A 27,813-nucleotide genomic window follows, 5' to 3' on the forward strand; every position below is an offset into this window, starting at 1 on the left:
AGATCGCCTCGTGGTTCTCGCATTAATGACGGTAATCTGCATCCGGCGAATCGAAATGAATGAAAGTAAAATCGCAGGACAAAGAAGAAGAGATTTCGGGAGAGAAAAAATCCATGGGAAGACGCGCGAGGAGACGAAGCGATGCGGTCGAAAAGAATGAGGTGAAAAAGACGACGAACAAGAGGGTGATGTGTATTTTAGCGGGGTGTAATTTACGTATGTCTGGGACACGATGCTGCTATATAATAGTCAACCAACCGAGGTAGAGAGAAAGCGCCGGCGAAATAAAGCGAGGGGGAAGAAAAGCGGACGCGCGTTTTCGTAAGAAAGGCGTTCATTTGAAGAAGGCGCGCGGAGTCGCAGCGAGATGAGGTCTCGCCCGGCCATCGTAACCATCTAATTATCCGGCAGATACTCTTTCTGACCTACACTTAACAACCCTCTTGGTAAACTTTTTAATTACTCGCCGCCCCTTTTCTCTCCCGCTCCCTCCATCTCCTCTTCCATCTCATCTGACCCGCGATCTCGCTTCATCATCCCTTGCGGCGCACCGCCCTCCTTGGCATAGCGTCTCTAATCTACGATGAATATTTACCCGCGCTACTAAATTAGTCAGTGACGTATCCCTCCCCCTCTTTCTGTCTGCCTCCTCTGCGTTATTACGAACAAAGTCATATCTTTAAACGACGACGCGCAGCCTCAATTTGGCATTTCGCGAACGACAACTCGCACTATTTCCAGCTTTCTATCAGAGAATTAATTATTTTTAGCAGCTATTTTAATTTGTCTCGACGGTACATATGGAACATGCTCCAAAATAATTTTTATCTCTCCGATTTTATTTATTAATAACGCTAATATTCTGATCTTCCATATAAATATTTATGATCAAAATAAATGCACAGAAATAATTACAATTAAAAATTACATTAGATAAAAAATAATATTACTTAACAGTACTCTCTCTCCCGGCAGTTGCAATATAATAAAAGTCATGCTCCGAAAATCATGAACGGAGTATTTTATTTTTCGAATGTCTATGAATTTCAATGCACGTATAGAATGTAATCTCACACAACGGAGGTTTTCGCTTCATTCTCTTCATTTCGTATTCCTACGATATTACAGATATCGCCAAGAGCTCCCAACTGACGGTAAGCAGCCGTAGTAACAGCTCTTTGTGTTGGAAATACCATTACGACCCGAACCCAGAACCAACCCCGCGTCTTTCGCAACCCCCTCGCGTCGCCCGCTCTGTTTCTCCTTCGGCCTCCGACGAGGAGGCGCGGGTTATATTACAGGCTATAGTGGTAACCTTAGCCGGTATGCACTTAGAGACTCCCTCGTCGTCTCCGACTCTTCCGAACGCTCCCGGTATCTCTTTAGGAAAGTATTTCTGACGGTGTTACTTTTTGGCGGAGGCGAAAGACCCCGCCTGTCGTAAGGATAACTGGATCTCGCGCGTAAACGTTGCCGGGAAAATGCCGGCGCATGCGACGATTCGATTTGATTATCGGCGGTAAGGGAGAAGCTTCGCCGTCCCTCAAACGCGCGACCCCGGCTGTCAGAGACAATATTTTCTTAGACGTGGCTAAGCCTTATTATCATCTCCTATGAGTCACGTGATAGAGTCGTATGAAGAAACGTTGTGGAAACACTAATACTAACCGGAAACGAAAAGTGTTCCATGTACAATTAACATGTGCCATTTGAATAACATGGCATTACCGAAAGGCGTTTATGACTATTCACACTTTCGACGTGTCTATACATTTTGCGTCATAATATTTAGACACACGTTATCGAGAATCATCCTCGAGCGAAGAGCAGAAATCACAGAGTTAAGAACGTGGTAAAGAGCAGGGAGCCGCCTGCTTGAACCGCCACAAAGATACGCCGCATACCGTCGGCGTTGCCTCGATCTCGAGTCATACCTTTTCGAATTCTCGAGTGCACGAGAAGAATTCAACGGCAGGAGTGGTTCGTCGAAGAGCAAGATGGTTAGCGAGAGGCAGGCGGACAGACGGACGAACGGAGATATCCAGACGAGGTCCTTGCTCGAGAGAGACACCGGTAAATTGGATTACGGCCTTCTCTGTTTCCATCCCCTCCGGACCTCACTTAAGATCGTTCTCCCTCCGTCCGCTCGTCTACTTCTACCGTAAAATTAATATCCGAAGATGAAAGAAGTGACGCCGTGAAGCTGGATGGGCACCGCTTTATCCTCCTCTGTCCTTCTCGCTTCGCTTCCGGCTCTATCTCTACCTTATTTTCCTCGTCGTTGACATAATATAAAATGATCCTCCGAATTTGACAGTCTAGCTAACATCGTCTGGCATTGAAAGTTAATCGTAAAATCGCATCGCGTTCCAAGAAGGGTGAACGAGAGAGAAAGACAGGATGTACATTGTATTAGAAGTGAAAACGCAGTGAGGCTTAAATAAGAAAACGAAATGAACGGCCATCTCGCACGCGGACCAATAAGCAATTACGGCATACGCGACAAAGAGAAATTGCGACTTCGGCAACCCGGCAATTTATTTCGGTGCGGAAACTTTCCGTCGCATATTTGCGACCGCCCTACGTTATCGTTAGATCATAAATTGTGTAATTTGCCAGGCGAGCTTGCCGCGTCGGATTCCGCGGATATTTATCGCGGTTATCGATTCGGGTTTGTACTGTTTTCGCCCTCGTTCAGTTTTTTTTTTTTTTCTTTTTTTGTTTTGTGATCCGCAAACAGCGACGATACGAATAACGCTTATAGCATCGTCGCGCTTTCGCGCTGATGCGACGACATTTTGTCGGAAAACACGATGGATAAACTTGCACGCTCTATATTATACGGAAATGATATCAAGCACACGTACCGTCGGATAGTCGGACTAGAAGCGTTCCTCAAATGTTAATTAGGTCGCGATGAATAAGCCATGTAGCTCAGTTTATTCCAAAGTCTCGATTAATATTCGTGCGGTCAAATCTAAAATTTACTAGCAAATTTATACTACGCCAAGTCGGTGCACAAAATACACGACGTTTATCGTAGAGCACGAAATATTGTATAGTATAATATTTATTCAATGGTTCGTAGCACGAAATGCCTTTGTCGTATATAACAGAATTGGAGAAACAAGATGCACGCCTTGAATTTTGTAATCCGAGCTTGGGTCACGAATAATATCGCTACCGAACATGCGGCAAGTCGGGCCGGGTCAATATCAGCGCGAGAGCTTTTTATAAAAAAAATTTAATTTCTTAAATATTATGCTGCAACGATATGACGCAGCGTACGTCATTTAATTCCTAATGTATTAACTGCACGGAAGTATATGTTACATAAATGAGAGTTGCTCCTAATCTGCGACAATATTTTGAAAACGGCTTACTTCTCGCGTTAGAAATACAGAGAGGGAGAAGATAAGACACTAGCGCGCAAGGACGTGTATATACACGAAACGGCGTATCTTTCAAATAAACTTCTATTTGCCGAGCATCGTTCCGGAGAATTGGGGATTATTGGATTCTCGTTAGAGTGGCTAGCGCGCGTCTCACCGAAATCCAAGAGCGGCTCTTCACGACGTTACGAGGGGGCCTCGAGAATCACGAAGGTAGGGGAGGGAGAGGGTGGTTTATTGGTGGGCGGCGGTTGAAGAGGGGTAACTTTGTAAGACGCATCCCAACCACCCGAAACCCCCTCCTCACTCCTTTCGGGTTCGAAGAGGGGGTGCACGATCCTGGGCGACTCTTATCGATCGGCCGCCGCCGGCGTGATAATGGCTAGAATAATTACCAGAATAATTAGGACGCGACGATGAGATCGCATTGAGGATCGTTGGAGCGCGCGCGATCGCCAGCTAAGACCGACAATTCCTAATGCAAACGTCGACAGACTGCGTATAATTCATCGTCGTCGTCGGTCGGTGCTGATATTCTCACCTTTCAACGGCCTCTATCGAGAACTCTTCGGTGCCGGAAGGCCTGGCATTTCTAATCCGCAGCGCGTTGATTACACCGATCGTATTCGAATTCGACGACTCCCTTCTCCGTGATAATTAGGACGCGAGAAGCTCCTCGTTCGAGGAGTTTGTGCGAGATTAACTCCGGTAAAAGCATTCCCTTTAACGGTTTCTCGGAACAAACGCGCATTTTCGCTGTGCGCACAAGGAATGATGGATTTCCACACGTGCTACGTGAAAGATGGTGCGTGAAATCATGCGCGAAATAATTTTCTCAACTTGGATACATATAAAATTCATCGAGCGCTATCGTTATTTATCGCGCGTACATCGATGCTAGAATATCTTACGTAGAACGGACATTGATTGAAACGGATACTTCATGCGAACGCGTGCTTTATAAGTCGCGAGTCTCAAGATTCTCATGTCGTGAAAATTAAAGGAACTCTCGTGCCAATGCCTTCTTCAGCAATATATGGCATCAATAACGCGGAGCCGGGACGCGATATAGCGTTCTTCGTCTCGAGTCGAACGCATTTCCAATTCAAGTATCGCGTTCCTTTCACGATCGCATCTAACTTCTGCGATCCGCTCCCATCTTCTTTCCCGTCTCGCGGCGCGTTATTATATTCATACACGACGCGAAGAGCGCGTCGTGTCTTCGGCTTTACGAACTTTCGAACGAATTAATCATCTTACGCGCTTCCGCCGTAGCACGAGATCAGCCTCGCGCTTCCAATTTCGTACGCCAACGAAGAAAGGATGGCGATAGGAACGCGCTAGAGGTCTTAGCTCCCCGTACGGTCCATAAATGGCGCATTGATCCGAGAATGCATTAACACACAAGTTCGGCGAGTTATCAATTCCCATATAATGCCGTGCACGGGAGAGAAGCATTGCTCGCCAACTTCCTCAGCCGTTCGCGCGTACCAATAGTTCGCCTCGGACGTGCTTCGTAAGTATATGGTGTAAGTATATACGACACGAATATATATGCACGCACGGTTCGTCTCATACTGATATGAGATATCTGCATGGAAGGCGTACATACACATATGAGAAGATGTGCGCATCACAGGCTGTCCTTTAACCTGGATACAAGCGTGAAAGTAGCGATTGCACGCGCATGGATGATATACAGGCACTGCTATACACACACATAGATACATACACACACGCACACATACATACGCACGATCCCGTTGCATCGGCCTATTTAGACGGCGGGCGTGCATTCGCGTTGAGACTAGGTACGTGACACATAATTCAACCAACTCCATAACCAAGTTTGAAGTTATACCGGTTCCCCCGACCTTTCCCCCCTCGTCCCCTCTTAGTCGTCTTTCTCACCCTCTCGATTTTCTCTTCAGTATATATCGCTACCAATAGCGCCCTGCCATCTCCGAGCTCTGCTTACCCGCACAGTGTGTGCTCCAAAGACGATGCAGAAAGTTTCCTTTGAGTCATCGGCGAGACATTGAGGGTGACGCGAGCTATTAGCTCTAGAATAGATTAAGCGACTCGAGCGACTATAATCTCCATTATTACGTAAAGACGCTGACGCGATTTAAAATCTCTGGTAGCAATAATCAAAAGTATTTTCATAGTAATATTATTGGCACAAATTATAAAAAGACATAGAATCATGAGAAAAACAATTTTCATATTCATATTTAGACGGAGATAAAAGTAGTCACGTCTTAGAAGCTTTCTTGAAAATCTTTATTCTTTTTTCTTGGATATTCTAGATTTATTTTTAAGGAATGGTTTTACGTTATATTTTATTTAATAAATTTTACATTATTTTAAGAATATTTAACAAGATGGGCGTTAACTTTTTAAGGAAGCCTTTTTCGATTAATGTTTATTGGAAATTTTTTATTCAGAATTAAATTCTCTATAAAATCTCAAAGTCTGGACGGAATATTTGGACTCTGTAATATTTCTAAGAGAGAGATTTTGTAAAGAAGTTGCTTCGTGCTTTAAAAGAGATACCACTGTAAAATTTGGGATCGTAATGTGTAAACACACACGGCTCGATCGGGGATTATCGAGGAATATATCGAGCAATTTCTCGAAATGGATTATGAGACGTATATACAGGTAATGCCCGCTTAAGCAGCATCGCAAATAACGAATATACAACAAGCACCTCAGCGTCGCGTTGGTTTCGCGTGCTCGATTTTGCTGGCAATACGGGCGCCTTGCCCGCGGCGACGCTCGCGAATCGGTCGCCTGATATTCGCTGACGAAACGAATTGCTCTCGCTCGTCTCTTTAACCAGTTTCTCGCAGTCCCGTCACGACTGAAATCGAGTCACGAGTGGAGCGAGTACACGGCTCTCTCGATTTAAGGAGCGCTGCTGTAAACGCGGCCGACTGGAAGATTTCTAGCACGACAAGTCGTGGCCCCTCGTTGCAAAAATCCCGTACGAACCAGCATTCGTTTCTCTTATTGCAAAACGTGCTTCATCCAAAGAGATTGATATTGAAATATATTCAGTTTTAATTTATTTGCTATCCTTCTTTTTCCACCTCCCTCTCATTGTGCCATGATAATTTACTAACCAATTTATTATTCAAAAATTAATGCAAATGATGAAAGCTTTATAATCCAAGTTAATTAATACAAAATTTATCGAAATATTCGAATTATCGGAGATTTAATAAAGTGAACTGTTTTGATGGACGGAGATAAAACTACCGCATCATTGTCAATAAAGGCAACCAATTGCAGAATACGTGCGATAAATCCTTTTGAGCGACAAGGAGTGGGAGACGATGCTGGGAAATCTTCTATGCTTACGGGAGAGATGAGATAAAAGCTTCTCTCGTAGAATTCAACCGTCGATTTACGCGCGGATATATTCGAATGAGCGCAAACACAGTCTAGCAATAACTTCGGACGTAAAATTGATATCCGCCATCAATCCGTGCCGCATGCGCGACAGACGGATACGCGGGCGGTAGATAGAGGAAGATAAAACGAAAAAGTTTCATGAAGCGGCGTTTATCGCGGAGCGGTTGTTCGTATTGGGAACGAAGCCTGAGAACGAAGCCTACCAAGTCAAAGCAGCAGTTCGTAAAATTGTCAAAATCGCTACTTCCGCTACTTGATACGCTGTTATTTTTTTATCTCCCCTTTTGCTCTTGCCGACGACATTCCTTTATTCATCGAAGAAAAACGAGCGATTCGAAACTTCTCTGCGAAAAGAATGGCAAACGGACGGGAAGACAGAGAGTGTAGTATAAGGTGGAGACAATCGTTGGAAAGAAACTGTCGATTTCCTGTCCTTCGAATTCTGTCTACGCGAAACGTTGAGGAAGCAACTTTCGAAAGCGAGCTGCACCGCACATAATTTCGCGATAATGGCTTTTGATAGATGCGATTACTCCGATAATTATACCAATGATCGTGCCGCGTTTATTGTAAAAAATTCGTATTATTAAAGACAAAGTGATGCCAGAAGAGATCCGTAAAAATATCGCGTGTTTGCTGCACGGAAACATAACTGCGCTAATAAATAAAAAATCCGATATATATATATATATATAATACTTGGCTCTTAAACTATATCCGCTATGTAGTAGAAACAAATAATTCGAAAACAGACTTTTTCATCCTATATATGCTCATAATTTCGTCATTAATTTTTCTAACTTTATTCAAATATTTTAACTTTAATTATTTGATAAATCGATTAAAACAACCAAATAAGATTTAAAAATTATATTGTATAAAATTGTATAAATATACTAAACATATTTATTTTTAGCACTATATTATATCTCTTTTTTTCTTTATTTTTTTTTAATCTTGTCTAAAAGAGAGATAATGACAAAAATTATTTATTTTAATCGTAAGTGCAATAAAAAATGGTAAAATTAGTAATGCTGCCGCATTGGTAACCGATGCGGCAACACATTCAGTTAAAACGCTTCGTTCCGCTCGACATTGAATTTCGTAGCTCAATTTCACGGTACGTTTCTCGTCAAAAAAATAGCGAGCGGCGCGACGCACAACCATCGGTGTCGCGGTTGCCGAAGTAATCGGCATCGGCGCGGCGCGTCCGGCGAGATGTGAATCCCCCTGAAATTCTCAAGTTGCATAACCGTGGCAATTTCGCCGCGCGTGACGTAATTTTGAATGGAGATTATTCAAATGTGAATGTGCTCGCGGATTTCGCTGGAGTTCGCCGTGATTCTCTACACGCGAATAGTCTGCGGCATTTCGTATATATGTAGCAGGCAGGTATGTTTGGTGGCGAGCTTTGTGTCAGTCTAGTAGACTACCTGTCAAACTAAATGAACGCTATAGTAGATTATAGCGAACTACGCGGGATTCTAACTGTAGCAGAAGTAAGAAGGACTGGCAGATGCAGAGAATGCCAACGATGCAGAGTAAAAAAAGAAACATACATTCCGATCTCGAATTGTAATTTGGCACATTCATTGAGAAAAAATATCAAATATTTTCTAATATTAAATACTTGCAGAAATAGCTACATATCTTTAAATGTGTTAAATGACGATTTAATTGTTATTTTATATAGATTTTTTTTTTGGTACCATGCCAAAACGCGAAAACACATTAATTTTTTATGTGTATTATTTACATCTTTTGACTAATAATGATTACTTAGAGTAGTAAGTTAGTAATCCTTTCTTCAGACAAGTTTGGACTTACCTTTCGTTGATCCTTGTCACTTCAATCTGACTTTTAGCCAGAAATAGAGTAAGTTCTCGATCTTTATCAGAGATCGAAGAAGGAGAAAAACTCCTTTCATTGTCGGCTCTTATTAATTTCGCCGATGCACGAATATAATTTTGTGCTCGTTGACGGTCGTTAGGACCGTTCGTTGAACGTTGTGTTCATATAACTTTGCTTTAACTGATACACAATGTCAAATTTAAAGAAAAATAACTAAACATTGTGATTGATTGAAATTTTTGTAATACATAATATTATTAATAATAAAATTTATAATTTTTTTATAATAAAATAAGTTGAACATTTACTTATACATTTTTCTCTTTATATTTTTATTTTATAATATTATTCACTTATCTCTTTAAACATTATGTGATTTGATCAATCAATAACTTAATTTTATATCAGTCAAAACAAAGTTTTACAATATGCTATACTACATAAATGAATGGACTACAAAATATTAAAACAAAATCAGCGTGCGTTAAAAATAAATTATTATATCCAATATTAATAAAATTAGTGGCACGTTCTTTATTAAATAAAATAATTGATAGATAATTGATTGTAAAATGATAAAAAATGAATTGATAAAGAATTGAAATCTTTTTCTATATTTTTTATTTATTATTTCTATATTTCTTCCTTTCTTTTAATTTGTATTTGTAATATTTTTTAATGCAAATTGCTTGTATTAAAAAAATATGTCAAAAATTATGATCTTGTTTATTCATTATATCATTTATTGTAGTCCATCAATTTTAAGGTAATGGATTCATCTACAATCTACAAACTATGATCTACATCAATATATAAATCCGTTACCTTAAAATTAAATAAAAATTTGTTACTCACCGGCACTGATGCGCAACAGCGGAGTTGTTGGTCTTGAGGCTACGTTGTCTGCAACACACAAATATAAAATCCAAATTATAGTAACGCTTAAAATAATTAACATTTCAAGAAATTCTTATTGTACGCACCGAATTTTATATCTGATGCGTATAATAATAAGGTATATGAATATGGAATAATTTTATAGATTCTAAAAAAAGATTATATTTTTTTAAATAAAAGCTTGTATCTTATAAGTCTCTTTTGTTTAAACTATTCAAATAATGATCTAATCGAATTAATGCATGTATGAATTAATGCGGGATTTAATAATTAATATACAAATAATAATACTCACCCTTGGGTTGCTCCGCTGATGCAGGATGCCTCTCCTAGGCCTCCTCCTCCTCTCAGGATATTAGAGGCGCTAGGTTGATCTATAACACAAATAGAATCAAATTGTAGTAGAGCTTAAAATAATTAATATTTCAAAAAATTTATTGTACGCATTAAATTATATATTTCATGCATATAATAATAAACAGATTAATAAAATAATTTTATAAATTTTACAAAAGGACACTAATAATTTTATATAAAAGCTATAATTTAAAAATGGAAACTTTTACAAGATTATAGCTTTTATATAAAAATCTTTTTCCATCTAATTCTATATTTTAATCATATAAATAAAAAATTAAATTACGTTAAATTGCACGTATGCAATTAATATACAAATGACAATTTCCTTACCATAAGGTTGCTCCACCGGTGCCCGATGCCTCTCCTAGGCCGCCTCCTCCTCCTCTCAGGTTGATTCGCACGCGCGATACTTTGAACGGCACTCCCGCACTTGTACGCGCGATACTTTGAACGACACTCCCGCACTTTCGAATTTCGGCACGATCGAACTCCGTTTCACGAGAATCATATTGCGAGTCGACAAGTCGGAAATCATTCATCGATTACTTCGAGCAAAGGAAGAAGACGAAATTAATTGATGGAATTGATGCTTTATTTTATGGAGTATATATGGAATGTATCGCGCTTTACTACCTTACTGTTCGGATGTTACCGTGCGAATGATAACAATTCGTAATACATAAACAATAGCGCGCTAATGTTTACGTCGACAAGGCCGTACACCATGTTATTGATAATTGCTGCCGTAATATATGACGTATATACTATGGACAAACGGAATATTAAATTATACAAGTATTTGAAGTTTTAAATTATTTATTCAATAAACTAATATATCACGGAGCTTATCGTTATGTTAATTACTCGAACATTCGATTCGATTATTTTATTGCGCGTTCTCAATTCAAATCATATTTAAATCGTTGAAAAGTCAAATAATAAAGCATTAGACGAAATATAATTGAAGTTTGAGTACTTTTTAAGAAATAATTATTGATTATAAAAAGAGAGAAAGATCGCGATAGAATAATAATTTATAATTTTGATTTTTAATTATTATGTACATACATCACGCGAAATACACGTCTTAAAATTTATCGTTACGATATAATTTAAATAATTATGTATTTAAATAATTATGTATTATATTATTTAAGATATGTAAACGATAATTAATATTCATTATATCAAATTATTTCCCGATGCTTAGCGCGATCGCGTTTAGAAAAGGAATTTGATTGAAAGTCTCGCACCACTACTTTACTGCTCGATTATTGCCGTGCGAATGCGATAACATGAAATCTATCGTCGCGATATATATATATATATATATATATATATATATATATATATATATATAGTTATATATTATTCACAAATGTGAATTAAATATTAATTATATTAATTATATTATTATTATTAATTATTATTATTAATTATATTATTATTATTAATTATTATTATTAATTATATTATATAATTGTATTATTAATTATATTATAATAGCTAATAATTTTTTGATACTGATCGCGATCGCGTTTAGAGAAGGAATTCGACGGAGCGTCAGATGTACAACTTTCCTATTCGAGTGTCGTCGCGCGAATGATAACAAAGTCAAAGTTGAGGTACGTAAATAATAGCGCGTCAATGTTTACATCGCCAAGATCGAATATATATGTTATTATACATATGTTAATAATGCCACGTTACTGGGATAATTCAGAGGTAGGAAGAGAGAGGAGAAGGAGAGAGAGAAAGATATTTCTTATATTAGTATATGATTGTGGCTCACGAAAGAATGTGAGACGGAGCACCGCGCTATTATTTACTCGACATTGTGTCAAGGTAAGACTTAAACTGACGAACCGACAAACTTACTATATATATATATATGTATATATAGAGTAAGTATTTTAAATTACAAAATTTAAAACATATTTTATGTATCCAGTATGTATGTCTATACATGTGTGTGTGTATATATATAATACACATATATATTTTATATATATATATATATATATATATATATATATATATAAAATACATTAATAATATTAATGTAATATTATACTTTTTAAAATATTCGTTTAAGTGATATATTTGTTAAGAATCACAAATTTTAGTTACATGATAATAGCGAATGTTTTTTCTCTCACACACTTGTATAAATATCAGCAGGAATCAAATAGTTGACGCGCTATCGAGTACATTTTATTCGGAGAGATTTAGGTAGGGCGATGCGAACTCAACCTCTTGCGAGCGATCCAATCGTAAAAACTTTTCCAATAGGGTTCTTTAACCAAAGTACGTGAAGGGCAAGACTCTGGGGCGCCTAGGATCGAGGAGATACTGGACGTAGGGTCTTTTAGCGAGTTTTGTCAGTATGCTTCGTAAAATCCGGGATTTTGCTCCGATTTCCCGCGATTCAGAGATTTCATCGGCACGCTCACATCCTCGAGCAATTTCAAGGACCCGCGGGACTTTAAGTGATTCTCTCGCGCTGCTCCTTCACGTATCTTCCGACCATGTCGTCGCATCGCAATATAATAAACCTCCCTTTGTGGAATAACTCAACCACGAATTTATCATTTCTTATGTGAGAAATATTTCATTAAATATATAAACAATTTTTTTAATTAAAGAAGCTTTGGTGTGTTGATTGCCTAAAAATTTGAAATCATTTGAATCATTTTTTTATATCGCCCATAACATTAGTTTCAATAAAATTGGAGAAGGCATATTAATTATGAATATTTATTACTTGATATAATCTTATTATTGAAATATTTTTTTAGAAAAGCTTAAGGATTTATTGTATTGTTGCAATGTAATTACATAAGGCGAATATACGTTAATCAACATGGCGATTAACAAGTTTATAATTAAGATTCCTATTAGGTACGCTCATTGGAACCGTGCAACTCGAAAAGATGTTAAACGCTAGGTCTTATGAAAGGATATATACGAGACGAGAAATTAGCACGACCTCACTCGCGAATAAGTTGCCGCTACGTTGCAGAATATATGGTGGCTTAAGTAGAACTTAATTAGAGACTTCGAAGCGAGGGGGTACTTTTTCTCGAGTAAAGGAGGACACGGTTCTCGCGTCGCAACAAAATGCAAGCAGCAACTGAGAGCGCTGCGTACCGTGGTTTAATTGGGGCGGAATTAATGTTCGCGCGGCTAAATGTAAATGGCAGACAGGGAACGAAATCGTCTTTAATTTACTTCTCTGATGTAACCGTGAAAATAGATGCGCCATCATTGTCTAACGATATATCTTGCGACGCTTTTCCCATTCAACGTGAATTGCACTTTTGTAACAGTTATCCCCGTGTATTTTCTCAAAAGAGTAAGAGTCCGCCTATCTGCAACGAAAGTCAATCGGCATTGAGCTATAAAGGCGCAGCGATAAAGTGCCCTTTTTTATGAATGGAAACACTTTTACTCCCCGGCTCGATAAATTTGATCAAGCCCAGTATTACGCAGTCCATGGCGCTGCCAATTTACTCGCGCGCATTAATCCATTTTCATTTGTCTACGAGCGAGGAAACGGCCGGGAGAGTATCTTTATCGCGCAGAATTTATTTTGCCAGCGATCTATATAACACCGTCGGGTGATTTAAATAATAATCCGATTCGATCCGACGTCGTCGCGCTTCGCAAGTTTACGTTTCGCCTCCGTGCCTGCTTCGCCGGGACAAAGCAAATTTGCGAGATTGCGTTTCCACGAGCCCGTGGGATGAGGGGTCGGGATGTACGCGGAGGAATAGGAACGGGATTAGAGGACAAGGCAGTTTGTACAGTGCGCGACAATAATGACCTCCGACAAGTGATTCTTAGTTTGATTCAGTGATTCCGTTTCGATTTTGCCTTTCGTAGCATAAAAATCTGCATCGACGGTATGATCAACACATTAATTTTCACATCCAAAAAGTTTAGAAAATGTAATATATTTTTATGAGAATTTTTATTTATTTATAATTTATAGTAAAGATTTTACAAAATACAAAAATATTTTTTAATCAAATTATATAGATTCTTTTTAATAAAGGAAATATCTGATATGTTCTGTCATAAATATTATGCAGTGTATAATAATAATTAAAAAGATGATTCGCGAGACTGATAATATTGTAATACACTGTACCAAATAGAAAGAAGAGTAAGGGAGAATATAGAAAGGAGGAACAGATCGAGCGGAGGATGGTGAACGGTAAAGCGACAAGTTCCATTCGCGGGCCACGGGACGGCTGAAGTTTTAAATGACTTTGGTATTAAAACTTTGATGGCATTTGTCAGTTTCCCGAGGCTTCGAGAATTGTTTCGCAACTTTTAAGCCATTTTAAAGCGGCATTATTGACTCATCGTTCCTCGCACGGCCGCGTTCTAAGGGACACAGCCTGCTTTGTCGCTCCTCAAGCAGCAGTCGCACCTGCGAATCGCAATCGTTATCCTCGCGATATCAAAGTGTCCTTCGAAACGATCAGCGGTAACGCTCGCGGAAGCTCGGAACATCCTAGAATGTTGCAGCTGCGAGAGATAAGGCAAACTTTGCGACTTAGTTCCGCACTGTTTATTCTGCGTTAATTATGTTACGCGGATGTCTAATTTACAATTTTCATCTTGCTGTGTAAATTCTTACTACGTGGAGCGTAAAAGAGAGCCTAGAAATGTAATAAAGTAACGGCTTTTACGTATGTGTAGGGTTGCTTCCGCATGTCCACCGCGTCCTTGCAATCACTACAGCGGTATTCATTATGGAAGTACTCAGTAAATTGCTGGTGCAGCTGAATTTCATCAAAAACAGCACTCCGTGGTATCTGCTCTGACTTTAACTGTATTTTAACATGGTTTTCCTTCGCGTCCCTCTTCGCTATTCCGCCTCTCTACGCTTGTGCTATTAGAAATGAATTTCATCGTTGCTGCCATAAATTTTATCTTCTCATTGAAATACTTCTTATTCGCTTATACTAAAAGTTCTTTCATATTTCATTGAGTAAATTGAATCGTATTGTTTCACATTGATTCAAAAGGCTTCTTGATTGCAATCTTTAAGTAGATTTAGTAGATTTATATAAAATATATTTTGTATAGTAATTCTTTTTTCTTCCGTGTTATATATAACTTTCAAAGTTTCTTACATTTATAATAATTTAAAACTTTTTAAAATCCAATTTTACTTTAATTAAAATTTTTGTCCATATAAATCGCTTACTTGTTAATGAAAAGAGAAGTACAATAAAAAAGCTATTTTAAAGCATCTTTATTTACGCGCTATTTCAACCTTGCTATTGAACTGTGCCTTTCGCTTGTATGGAAGCGTCCGCGACATTCGAGGTGGCAATTCTGCTAAGTAGTCTCCCCGTTTGAGCGACCCGACGCAGAATGGTGGGAAGAACCTACGTGAGCTTTGAACGGCGATGAGGCAGGACATTAGCGGTAATTACCGGTTAACGCGAACTCACTCCATCCTGTCGCGGACGTAGCTCGTCTTTCGGGATTGTCTTGGGAGATAGATAAAGAAAATTCGTATAGACGACTCAGTGGAGAATCGAAAGAAGGCCTCGTCTGTCTCGTCTGTCTCGATCAAACGAAGATTGAAGCGCGATTTTCCGTGTCAACTGTAAATAAATGCGTCTTCGATAGAAAATAAAGTCATATTTTATGAAAGTCAGTTTTCTGAATGTTGTAATCAAAAAATAAAGAGAATTATTTCAGATAATGCAAATGATAGAACACGGAAGAAAAAAAATGGACATTATTCTCCTTTGACATTAAGTAATGATTACAATCGGGCCATTTTTTTAATCAAAGAATCAATCATTGAAAGCTTGTAACTTAATCTTTTTTTTTTTCTTTTCGCGGAAAGAATTCTGGAATTCTCGCGAAACGATGTTTAAGAGTACGCGAGATACGCGGGCGGAACGAAATAAAGAAATATGGTAAAGTGGTACGCGTAGCGGCTGGAAAGGAAGATTTGCGGTGAAGGTGCGGAGGATTAATCCGTAAGATTTACAGCGTGGCTGAGCCATTATCGCGTTTCGTCGAGTGGATAAGAGGGGCTTGCCCTCCGGGCTTTTAATTCCGCCGTGGCGCGTGTTTCGCTCGAGCTTCTTTCTTCCGGCTTCTTTTCACGACGACCGCCGACCGCAGCCTTAACCCCTTAACCGCCTTATCGTCCGCGTGGTTGTGTGTCATCTCCACCCGGTGCGTCTGACACTTAATTAGAGCCGCTGTACTCGAAAACGCTCGGCGCGCTTGGTGCAACGCGTCCGCCGGGGACGTGCGGAATCTCTCCCTGGAAACCGCATGGAAGTTTGCTCCGCGCTGCCGCCAGCGTTAAACTTTAACAACACGAATGTCGCAATTAGGGTAGAAAATGTTGGGACTGTTTGATCTTTCGTGATATCCTATCGATCACTTTTATCAATACTTCCGGGATTGCCGCGGATGGTAGAGAGATTGTTCGATAAATGTATGATGTAAGATAAATTTTGTATGTATATATTTATAAAAAATAATTATTATAAACAAACCTCAGAAAAATAGAAAAAAATAAAAACACAATAAACATTCCTATGAAAAATATGCCCATTACAACTCTTTACAAAATTATAATATTTGTGGATACGGCTGATCTATACGCGGAATGTGAATCAGCTGTATTGGAGAAATGCGTGACGTTAATACTTTTTGACTGCGCAAGCAAACGCGCATGTATATTTAACATCTTTTATTTATTAACATAATCGCGCGGAGATACGCAAAACGTGTTGGCAGTTGTAAAATTGCAGCGTATATTTGTACATAGAAATGTCAGTCACGAGCGAATTAAACGGCTTAAAACGGTGCTTTAAGCGGATTTCGATTTGTAAAGGTGCGCGAAATGCGATGCTTACTCTGAGTTTATGCGTAAGCAAGCGTTTCCACGAGCGCTCCAATAAATTGCCGCATCAAACCCATAAAGTACAGGGAAATATTCATAATAAAAAGAATGACGAAACGCTACAACGAACAATCGGTATACGATGTAGATGCATCAGACAATCAATCATAAATCTCGTAGTAAATCATCACCATAGTATTCTCTCCAACTGATACCGTTACAGCTTTCCATGAAGCAATAATAAATTGCGAGGCAAGCCGGTGAAAGAAGACAGTGGTTATATCAAAGGGAGATATTAATATCGAAGAGGAAGACACTGCTTAGCTACCTTGAACCGGCTTATCCGTTAGCTGGAATTTTATTTTAATTAATTTGGCGGAATAATTAATTGCTTTCCCCCAATTAAAAGTTTTGTAATTTGTTTTGAGAGACGCTTTTAATGCGGGAACGGTAATGCGGAGCAACATCCGATCTCATTTTGCTAATAAAACGCTCGCTTATGTCCTCGATCTGATAAGAAAGCGAACGTTAAACGATCTTCGAGATTCATTCACGTAAATTAGAATAAATAGCTTGCGCGCTCGAATACGCATTTATTACATGAAAACTGTCGAATTACCAATTATCTGTCTGTAATTCTGTTCGGATAATATTAAATATCAACTGTCAACTGAAGGAAGAATGGCTTTGGAGCGATTTGCAGAGAGGGTTAATATTAAATGATCGCGAAAGTTAACAGACAAGCTCGAGAGGTATTTCGCCAAATCTAAACGCAAATTGCAGACGAGTTTGCGAATTCATATACTAAGAATAGATCATATTATACTATTAGAAGTAACACTATTGCTGTCATTCTCGTAGTAAATCCATATGACACATTACGTCAATTACGTCAATTACAATAATTTGTGATGACTATAGAGAGCGATAATTTCCAAAATAGTTAAATATTTCTGAAATATTTGACGTGTACATCGATGAACAGAAAATTTTGCAATTATTCGGACATGAATGTCTTTTACTACATTTCGATTGCAAAAATCGACATCACAGATTCGTTATACTCATCGATACATATTTCATTCCCGCTCAGCATTGGCAAAACTGAGAAAAAATTTCACATCGACTAGTTCATATACTCAGTAGATGCCGAGTAACTCGGATTTTTCATCGTTGCTCTCATCGAACGATAGATTGCGAGAGGAAAAGAAATCTGGGATACACACATCGTCGATCATAGTTGTTCGATTTAAATCCCGTTGGTGTATCTTTCACAAATTAATCCGTGCCGCGAACGTGTGCGCTTCTATAATCTGAATTCTAACTGGATGGCCGACGTATACATCTGCGAGCAAACTCTCACAAAGTGCCGGTAGAAACTTGAGCGGAGAGGTATCGCGATGAAAAAGCGCGGCAAAAAAGGAAGGAGGAAGGGAAGGAGGAGAGAAATCGAGAAACAACACCGTCAAGAGACGGTGGAATTAGACTCGCAGCTATAAATACGACGAAATATGGAACGACGGATAATTCTTCGTTCGCGGCTCTCGTGACCCGTTTTCGAAGTTAAGATTATCGAGGCGTAGAAATATCAAAAACTTGTGCGTTGTGTTTACCTCGGGCTTTCGAGACTTTGCAAACGTTCGATTTATGATCCGTACATGTTGTGTATATGAGTGCGTGTGTGTGTGTGTGTATGTATGTTTACTCTTATTATTAGGTCACAAGATTGAACATTGCCATGAAAGTTTATTATATTATTTCGATACACGATCTTTTTGCTGGAGAAAATTTCTTTTTACGTCTTTTTATTTTTGTGACATAAGAACATTAATTTTATAGCACAAAAAAGCATCTTAAAAATTGTATTAAATGTTTTGTACTTTTATTAAAAATACTTTTACTAAAGTAATTAAAAACCAAACAAAAAATACGGAATTTTTATAATTTATTTGAAAAATTAATACGTAATTTTTATAATTTATTTGAAAAATTAATACGTAATTTTTAGAATTTATTTGTGGTTTAGCAATAATTATATATGATAGAAAAACATATAGTACATAGGAACAAGAAAAACATTTATTAATTTAGCTTATCAAACTTTTCAAATATATTTCTGTACCATGTATGATCTATTCTGTGTGTTATTTATTTTCAAGAATAACTGCTAAAAGTAACACGTATATTCATACATGTATTAAATATATAGATCGACGTTTAAATCCTTCAAGAGCTCATTGATGTATGTTTCATAATCGTATATGAGTACCAAATCATGAAAGTATCATAAATTCTAAGAATATCGTCATAAAAATTCGACTTTAAATCCTTCATTTCGTTGCGATATAATTTCAATTTTGCAGTTATATTTCTGATGCGATTGACACTTCGACATTAAAACAAAGAGCATTTATTTTAGCTTTACCTTTTTTTTTAATATCAATCAATATAGAGCAATTAATCAATTTTTAACTATTACCAAAATATTCAACGTTTTGTTCAACTTTTTGATTGCCATTAAAACTAGCGCTAGAAATCACATTTATAATGAACTGAAAAATCCAAGATTATGAGCAAGATTTAAGTTATGTTGCCGGTACCGGACAAAGTTGAAAATGAGTTTGGGACTAGAGTTCTAGGCTACCTAAAATGCCTTTTACAAAAGTTTGGCAACTTTCGGATTATATCTGCTTCGGGCTTTCGACTAGAACTAATTTTCGTTCTACGGAACCGCTGTTAGCTTTTTCAGAGAGATACAACTTTTTTACTTACGCGCAAAGAAACATACTTGCGACAAGAAACGAATAAAGATACATTTTTCGAAACAATCAAAGTTTTCAGTTTAACGATTTAAGATTAGTATCAAGTTTAGCATAAAGTGTTCAATGCAAATCTCTTAAGTAAATCGACGACGGATACTGCGCTTAGGTAGAATAAAAATACTCCAAAGATATCTCTCTCACAAAGACATGAGGGAAATATTACGATTCGCGGAAGAGAACGACAAAGATAATTCGTTGTGTTGGGGGAGGCTCAAGGCCTACGAAACAAAGAAACTCCATCGTCAAATTAATGATTTAATTATAAGGGAAACTTTTGCGGCCGACCGCTATCGCGGGTGCACTCCTTGGGGAAACGACGGTAGCTATCCCCATGGATAATTGAGGACGCTAAGGCTGAGTCTTATGGGTAGTCGGCAGACAACCGTGGGGGTCGGAGACTAACCATGATCTATGAGCAGCCTGCATATGAGTGACCTTTGTCCGCCACTGATCCCCTCGGGAATCAAAAGGGTCGAGGCGCGCACGAGGTACCGTTGGCTTGTACCAGACGTAAATGGAGAAAAACTCGCCTTCTGTCTCTCTCTCTCTCTCTCTTTCTTTCGTCATTCGGACAATGCGCGGGCTAAGTTGATTTTTGCCATCCGACAATCGATTATCGATAACGGATTGGCGGCGTTAAAATGTGTCCCGTCCCGGTTACCGTCCGACAGTTTTTGCAGTGCATTTCATGGATTGCGTATTTTTTTCGCGACCTCGTCACGTTCGTTGCGATGCTGTTTCAATTTAAACGATGTTCTCGACTTGAAAGCGAAGCAGAAGGATATTTTCTATGGTTCGAAAAAGAATAGTATGACGATCGAATATGAATACAAATACTCGAAGCCGTCGCAACATGACCTCTTTTCTCTTTTATATCTCTTCGATTTATTTCCGATTTATTTTAAATCGATGTTTTTATTCTTTCAAAAATGGTAATTTTCATATTTCCTTTGTAACAATATTGTGAAAAGTTATAATAATAAATTGCATTAAATTGGATGAATTGCAAATCGGAAATGTAATATACATGTAAATATTTTTCATATTTTCATACTTTTGTGTTTCTTTTGCAATAAAAGTTCTCAAATGATCAATGATTTTTCTCTCTTTCTCTTATGACGTCATGGCCGAGGTCCAATTACCAGATATGAGAAACAATGATGTTCCGCTCGCGCTTAATTAACGTCACGGGATATTTAAAGAAATTTCTGAGAGTGAAGAGGACCAGAAAGATTTCAATGATTTATTGTCATAATGCGGTATTAGGACCTCGATGTCTCGGAGATAATATCCCCTTAAAACGAGCGCGAAACGTCGTAGTGAAGGGGAGGGGTTGAGTGACAGGGCGCGGGCTGCCGGAAAATCTTATTCTTCTATGAAAAGAGAGGAAGAGAAAAAAAATGACAGTGATGTAAAGGAGGGTGACGTTTTGCCCCCTAGCTTCGAAATATTTAAATCATTGTTGAATGTTGGGAGCATTTCGCTCACACCACGGCATCGTCTGCCAGACGATAAATCATGTCTCCTCGCGCATGATTTCCGTAACGATAAATATTTGTCCTCTGTCGACAATGGAATGTGTATTCGATTGAAACTTTGTTCACTTTGACACTCAACGTTTCGTTATCTCAAACATGAATCGCAGAGGTTACGGAATAAAATTTATAAGGAAGAATAAAATATCGCGTCTTGCAACACACACACACAGAAAGAGAGAGAGAGAGAGAGAGAGAAAAAAATAGCGTCGTATTTGCATTGTATATATCGTTCCTCGAATAAGCAAACTTTTTCATCTAGGAAATGAAATTTCAAACATTTTCTACTTAAGAAGAGCGTGCCACCTGTCTACGTAGACGTTGTCGTGTTTACCTCGTATATAAGCGCGCGTATGTGCATTCCAGTAACAATATTCTATACCTGTATTTTACGCAGCATCACATTTCGATAAGGTACACATACTGCAGGCACGATAGTGAGGCGAGAAACAACAGCCCCGGCGGATAACGCGATTATGGCGTAGATAGAGGTAGTCGTTATTTCTCTCTTTCTCTTTACGGTAGCGCATTTTTAAAATACATTCCGTATTATTTCTAGCTCCCGGAAGAAATGAACGTAAGACGGTGTTTCCGCGATATCTCACACTATTCTCAATGCGCGCGATTATCTCGTGTTTTTGCCTTCCGCCGTTCTCAACCCCCGTATATACAACAGATGATGCAACGTCAGCCGGATGAAGATGGATAGAAATCTGTTTCCGAGATGATGCGCCGAACATCTAGTGATTTCACGCTCGTCGTTTCACGATCGAAAAGTCTTAGTTGAGGTGTCGAGCGCGCGCGTTTATTTCACCGGCGAAATTTCGAGATTACTCGACCATCGAAATTGGCTCCAGACAAAGCGTTCACGTTCTTTTATCCATTTTGCGCTGATATATTTCAAGATTAACGGAATGTTTCTTCCGTGTATACACCATCGCCTCGATTATCCGTGGGATCGGCGGGATTAAATGCCGACGCGGCACTTTCCCACTGGATTAGACACGTCGCGGACCAACCTACCGTTCGGATTTAGTACATTCAACAGCAAAAGGTAAAATGGAAGGGCGATGGAATCGAGTTTGGTCGTTATTAAGAAATATTAATATTTATGTGAAAATATATGAAGAAATACGCACGCGAAAAAAGAAAGAGAGAGAGAGAGAGAGAGAGAGAGAGAGAGAGATAAGATAAATATATCAATAGCTTTTTTAGTTATGTTTAGTATATTTTGTTCACGATAAAGAATTCACAAGTACGAAAAGATGGAAGTTTGCGTTGCTCAATAATCTGACGGCCTTAATGAAAAAGTTTTTCTTTCTTGGCAGAATTTTTGTTTGACTCTTGAGAAGTTAGTTCTTTTAATAAATGAAGGAAGATTCAGTCTGTAAAAGTGCTTGTAATTCTTTCTCGAGACTGCGGCGAAACAGGTGGAATTGATTAAGAACAAATTGGGTTTCTACGAGAACTGTAAAAACTGTCTCTATTAAGACTTTCTTCGCCTTCGTAAAATGCAGATTCGCCAAGCATGAGTTAAAAGAATCAGAAAAAATTACGAGTCGCTTTTCTAAGCGACAAATTTTCTTTTGAACGCGAGACGTATCATTTTGCGTTAAGCGCATCGCGGTATTTATTTAATGCTGTGCTCTCGCGGTGATAATGAACCATTGAATGTTTGATACGTTGTGGATTAGATGAACATGCAAATTAGTGGTACATTACCATAAAATAGCTCTAATACTGTCCCCGTAAAATATTAGCAAACGACTCGATCTAATATCGTGTAGTTTCACGCGTACAATTGCATTAATTCATAATAAAGTCAAATCTGATTACTGGAATTTCGCTTTAATAGCAAACGCGTCCCTTTATCAGCACAATACGTTATTGATAGGAATGTTTGAAATAAAATAAATTTCATCATTAAGATTTATTGCAACTTTTATTTCTTTTTTACATTGTAATTTTTCAATTCTGATTTGTGTGTATTCGTCTTACGTGTTGTGCTTAATATTTCTTCGTATTTAACTTATTGTATTTCTCTTTACTGTACTTTTTGCACGCAAATGCAAAATTCCCACAAGTTCGGCAAAATATATTCTATACGGAAGCGCATAATCACCTAGCGATGTTCATTCAAATTCTCTTCCCCCGACAATCATATTACACATAGTGGAAGGAAAACGAGGGGGGAAAGGAATTAGCAAAATTCGTTTCCTTGCTTCACGAGTCGCCGCAATTCTAAATCACGAAAGAGGATGAGAGAGAAAGGAAGGGTAGAAGAGAGAGAAACGTTTATACCGAAGAATAGGATAGACTGAAAGAGAATGGTGGCACGGCAACCCAGCGGGATTGGGATCACGATCGGGCGGAGACGAGAGTGAGGTTGAGAGGGAAAGGGGAGGGGGTGGGGTAGTGAGGGTGACGGGGGAGAATAATCCACGCGGTCGTATTTAAACGAGTGGTCCGGGCACGCAATGCCACGTGCCCGAAGATCATTTTCTTGCGTCTACGGCGCGCAGACTATCCGGATTACAGACCAATTTCATATTAATTTCCGGCCGTGAGGGAGGCTGAAGAAGAGGAAAGGGAGAGGGGATAGTGGGGTCGCGAAAACGGGACAGGGCGACTGCGCGAGGCTCACCACCAGCTCGTATCCTGGAACCGTGGCACGGGACACGAGCGTGCAACGGTATTTGTTAACGTTACCACGAAATTGTCCGCGGTTCCGAGACTTACACGGCATTCGCTCAAATTTCACCGCGAAATTGCTCCTCAGGCGAGGAGAGCAACGGGGGTGGGGGAAAGTGGTAAGGGTGGGTTCAGCCACTTTATCCATTGCGCGTGCCCGACGCTTGATAACGCGCGGCTGGCCAGGCGACACGAAAGCGATCCGCGGCCACCACTATTTTTCTCTCTTTCTCTCTTTCTAATAAAAAGATCAGAACTTTGATTTTCCAATAAAAAAAGAATAAGAATCAAAACTCTTTAATAGAAACTTTCTAATAAAAAGATTAGGTTGCTAAAGGTCTTTTTGTATCGCCACAATGCAGGACTGAATTATTTAAATGACTTTTCAAGAGATATGTCGTTTAATTATAGAAATATAATAATTTTTTTTTAACAGTAGATCTATTTAATTATTCTTTATTAATAAATTTTTTATTAAAATTTTATTAGAACAATACGTTAGCCCTTTTATTTAGCATTGTAATTGCAAAACACGTCATTCGTATCATTTGCTGTTAACAAAGGAGTTTGTCAATAACATTATAAATTGATTACTCTTCCTAAACGTGCATTGTATTTCTTTAAATTTTATTCGTTAAACGAATAAAATTTTTTTCTCGAGAAAAGATGAGAGGGAGGGAAAAAGAGAGAAAAAACAATTGCGATTCTGAAAAGAATTCAAGCATTGATTCATCGTGCGTGCTGGAGGTTTGATAACTTATGAGAGGTCAGGCGAGATAAAATCGATCCGCGGCGACGACGACGGTGGTCCGACGAAGCGAGAAGTCTTTCATTTTTCGAATTCCGGTCGCGCTCTCTTTCCGGCCATCTCGAGGAAATTTCATCCGTTCTCGCGTCCGGAACATTTCTTGAAAACGCGAGGCGCGAGGAGAACCGTACCGTAAACTCGTTCGCAATTTTGTCCATTTCACTTATCGCGATAAAAGTAATGTCCTACGAAATAGATTGTCCCCATAAAATTGTATCGAGTCCCTTTCGTGGTCCGGATAGCGCGAAGCGTATATCGTCCTCGGAAGCGCGAAACAAATGACCGCCGTCGCCTTTATTCCACGCGACATTATCGCCCCGTCGATATCACAAAGTGCGATTAGATTTATGCGATATATATATATATATATATATATATATATATATATACATAATTATTAAAAAATATTATGAAGATATGTAATATACATCATAGTTGTCTTAATTCTCGAAGGGTAGAGATGCACACCAGACTTCGGGTCATGGTAAAAATTATTTCGTTTACATTCTAAAATAAATTGAATAAATTAAACTCTAATCTTAAATAAATTTATATTTTTAAATATTTTTGAATACTGCTTACAAATTTTTGAATATTTTCTAAACGTTATTTACTTACAAACAATTAAAAAATATTTTTAAAATAAAAATTTAAATCAATGATATTCATTAATTCCGTACATACACACATGAATATTTGCCTCGACTATGAATTTTGTAAAATAATTTAATTTTAAAATACAAATCATGCGTGACTCGACAGTTTACCGAGAGTTGCGGAGAATTAAAATAAGCTAAAATATTACAGTCTGATTATATACATTCGTTAAAAAAAGAGATGCAATTGCAATATATTGCTCTTAAGAAATAAATTGAGGTCGATTTTATACTGTTATTTCTTTATTAATATTATACTATTATTTCTATTATTTGTTTTTATTGTCAGCTATATGTATTCTGCATATTCACATATGCATTTTATATTATAAATACATGTACATACATACATATATACATTGTATATGTACATGTATGTGTGCATACACATTTCTTTCTTTCTTCATATAAGGTATGCGAATTTTCGTATCCGCGATTATTGGAAATCAATGTGACTTAATCCCGCGGCGATAAAATTGTGAACTAGTACTATCTTCAAAAGTTGAAACTACATATTCCAATGTAGATTGCAATTGTCGTTATCTCATATAAAATATAGGAATATCGGCATTTGTATTAAGAACTAAGGCGACCTATCGATATCAATAAAAGCAAAATTAAATGAGTCCTCTTAAAAAAAAAAAAAACAGTTTACATAGCAGCAAAATATGAATTAGACATTATTTGAATCACACGCTTTTTTCAATAAGGATCAATCGAATAAATATTGAAACTATTATAAAACTATCATGGAATTATCGTATTCGAAGATTTCTCGTATCTAGAGCAAATATTCGACGAGGAAACAAGACATAAAGCCGTGTCTCGTATTGGAACATTCTTATTGAAGAGAAAACAGGGCACACGTCCTATTGAATTGCTCGTGCAGAGTCTTTCCAAGTTGGACATGGATGTCATTCGAATTGCATTCGGAATTACACGAGAGATTTTGAGAATACATTTAAACGTAACCGACGGATAAAGCCAATCGGGAAGAAGAAGAGATTTTGCGATGCAGGATAATATCGCGTATAGATCACAACGGCAATGGAAATCCCCGCGATATCAGAACATGGTGAGAATTGTAGTATGTCGTATTCTCGTAGAATATCAATAGTTATCGCGGAATATCCTCTTTTCCTAGTCCAGACTAGAAGTCTCGCTAGAAAGTGGACGACATTCATCGAATCGATCTGGGCCGTGCCACCGCAAGGAGCAACAGTTGGTTTTTATGCAGACTAATATTCGGCAAGCGTGACAGGGGACGATTTAACTCAAAATCGTCCGTATACAATGACATTGTCGTGTACGGAGATATTTCCGTTCCCGTCGTCATCCCTGCATTTGTTCTTTTTTCGTTATTGCCAAAAACCATCCACATATTTACTGTTTTATGGATATGAAATATTGATGTAATAATTTTTATTGGTAAAAAGCTAACGAATCTTGAAATCCCAATAATAATTTAGTTTAAAAGCCTCTTTTAAAAACTCTTTCAAAAATAATAAAATACGAATTATATTATATGCTACGACGCGTAATAATTAGACTTATCAGCGAAACCAGCACAAAGGACCAATTAAAGATAAATGGGATATGCCGTTTTGTACAAGATTATTGTCGATCTAGGGAATTAGGGGATTAAATCGACCCGTTCTTGCACCTGACGTATTTCAAATACGGGCGCTTCGAGAACGCGGGAGGGGATCCGAACCGGGGGAAGTTTGCGAACACATACAGCTCGATCCCCCGCTAAGAGGAGTGCGTAGTTGTTCCTTCGGGTCGGCGGCATTATTGACAGGGGTGCAGGTCGAGTATGTAACTTTGTTAGGCCGCCGAGACTGAGGAAGCAACGCTCGTCGCGTCCTGAATTCGCAATGCGCCGTCTCACCAGATTCCGCATACTGATAGAAAATAATTTTTAAACTTTTATAAGAAAGAGAGAAAGAGACACGCGGTAAGATACACACGAAACGCGTGGTTGCTTTGCAAAAAGATTGGAAATACGAGAAAGGCAAATGTTCCGACACACACAACTTGATTTTGCAAGATACTTAAAAGTACTTGCTTTAAACACTAACTCATGTTTCTTTGATTTTATTAAAATTTTTATATACATATTATTGTTTTTCCTATTTTTCACGCTTTTTACAATAAATTTAGCAAAAGTATATGTTGTATAATTTCTTTTACTTTCAAGTGAAGAATTTGACAGTAAACTATATATCGTAATCATGTTGCAGATTTAAGATAATTTTGATGAAAATATTATTGTGTTTGGACAATTTGCGTTTTTATTTTATAAATTTGTATATATAAATGTTTTGGCTTATATAAGGTAATATATGTTTTTTTTTTTACTTTTTATTTTTTTATATATAATTACCTATATAAGATAATAATTTAAGGTAATAAAATAATTTATAAGGTAATAAATTTTTTTTTAAAGCAATCGACTAGCGATGCCATATATAACTCTGCGAGGCAAA

The sequence above is a fragment of the Cataglyphis hispanica genome, chromosome 1 (assembly GCF_021464435.1).
Source record: "Cataglyphis hispanica isolate Lineage 1 chromosome 1, ULB_Chis1_1.0, whole genome shotgun sequence".
Lineage (NCBI taxonomy): Eukaryota > Metazoa > Arthropoda > Insecta > Hymenoptera > Formicidae > Cataglyphis > Cataglyphis hispanica.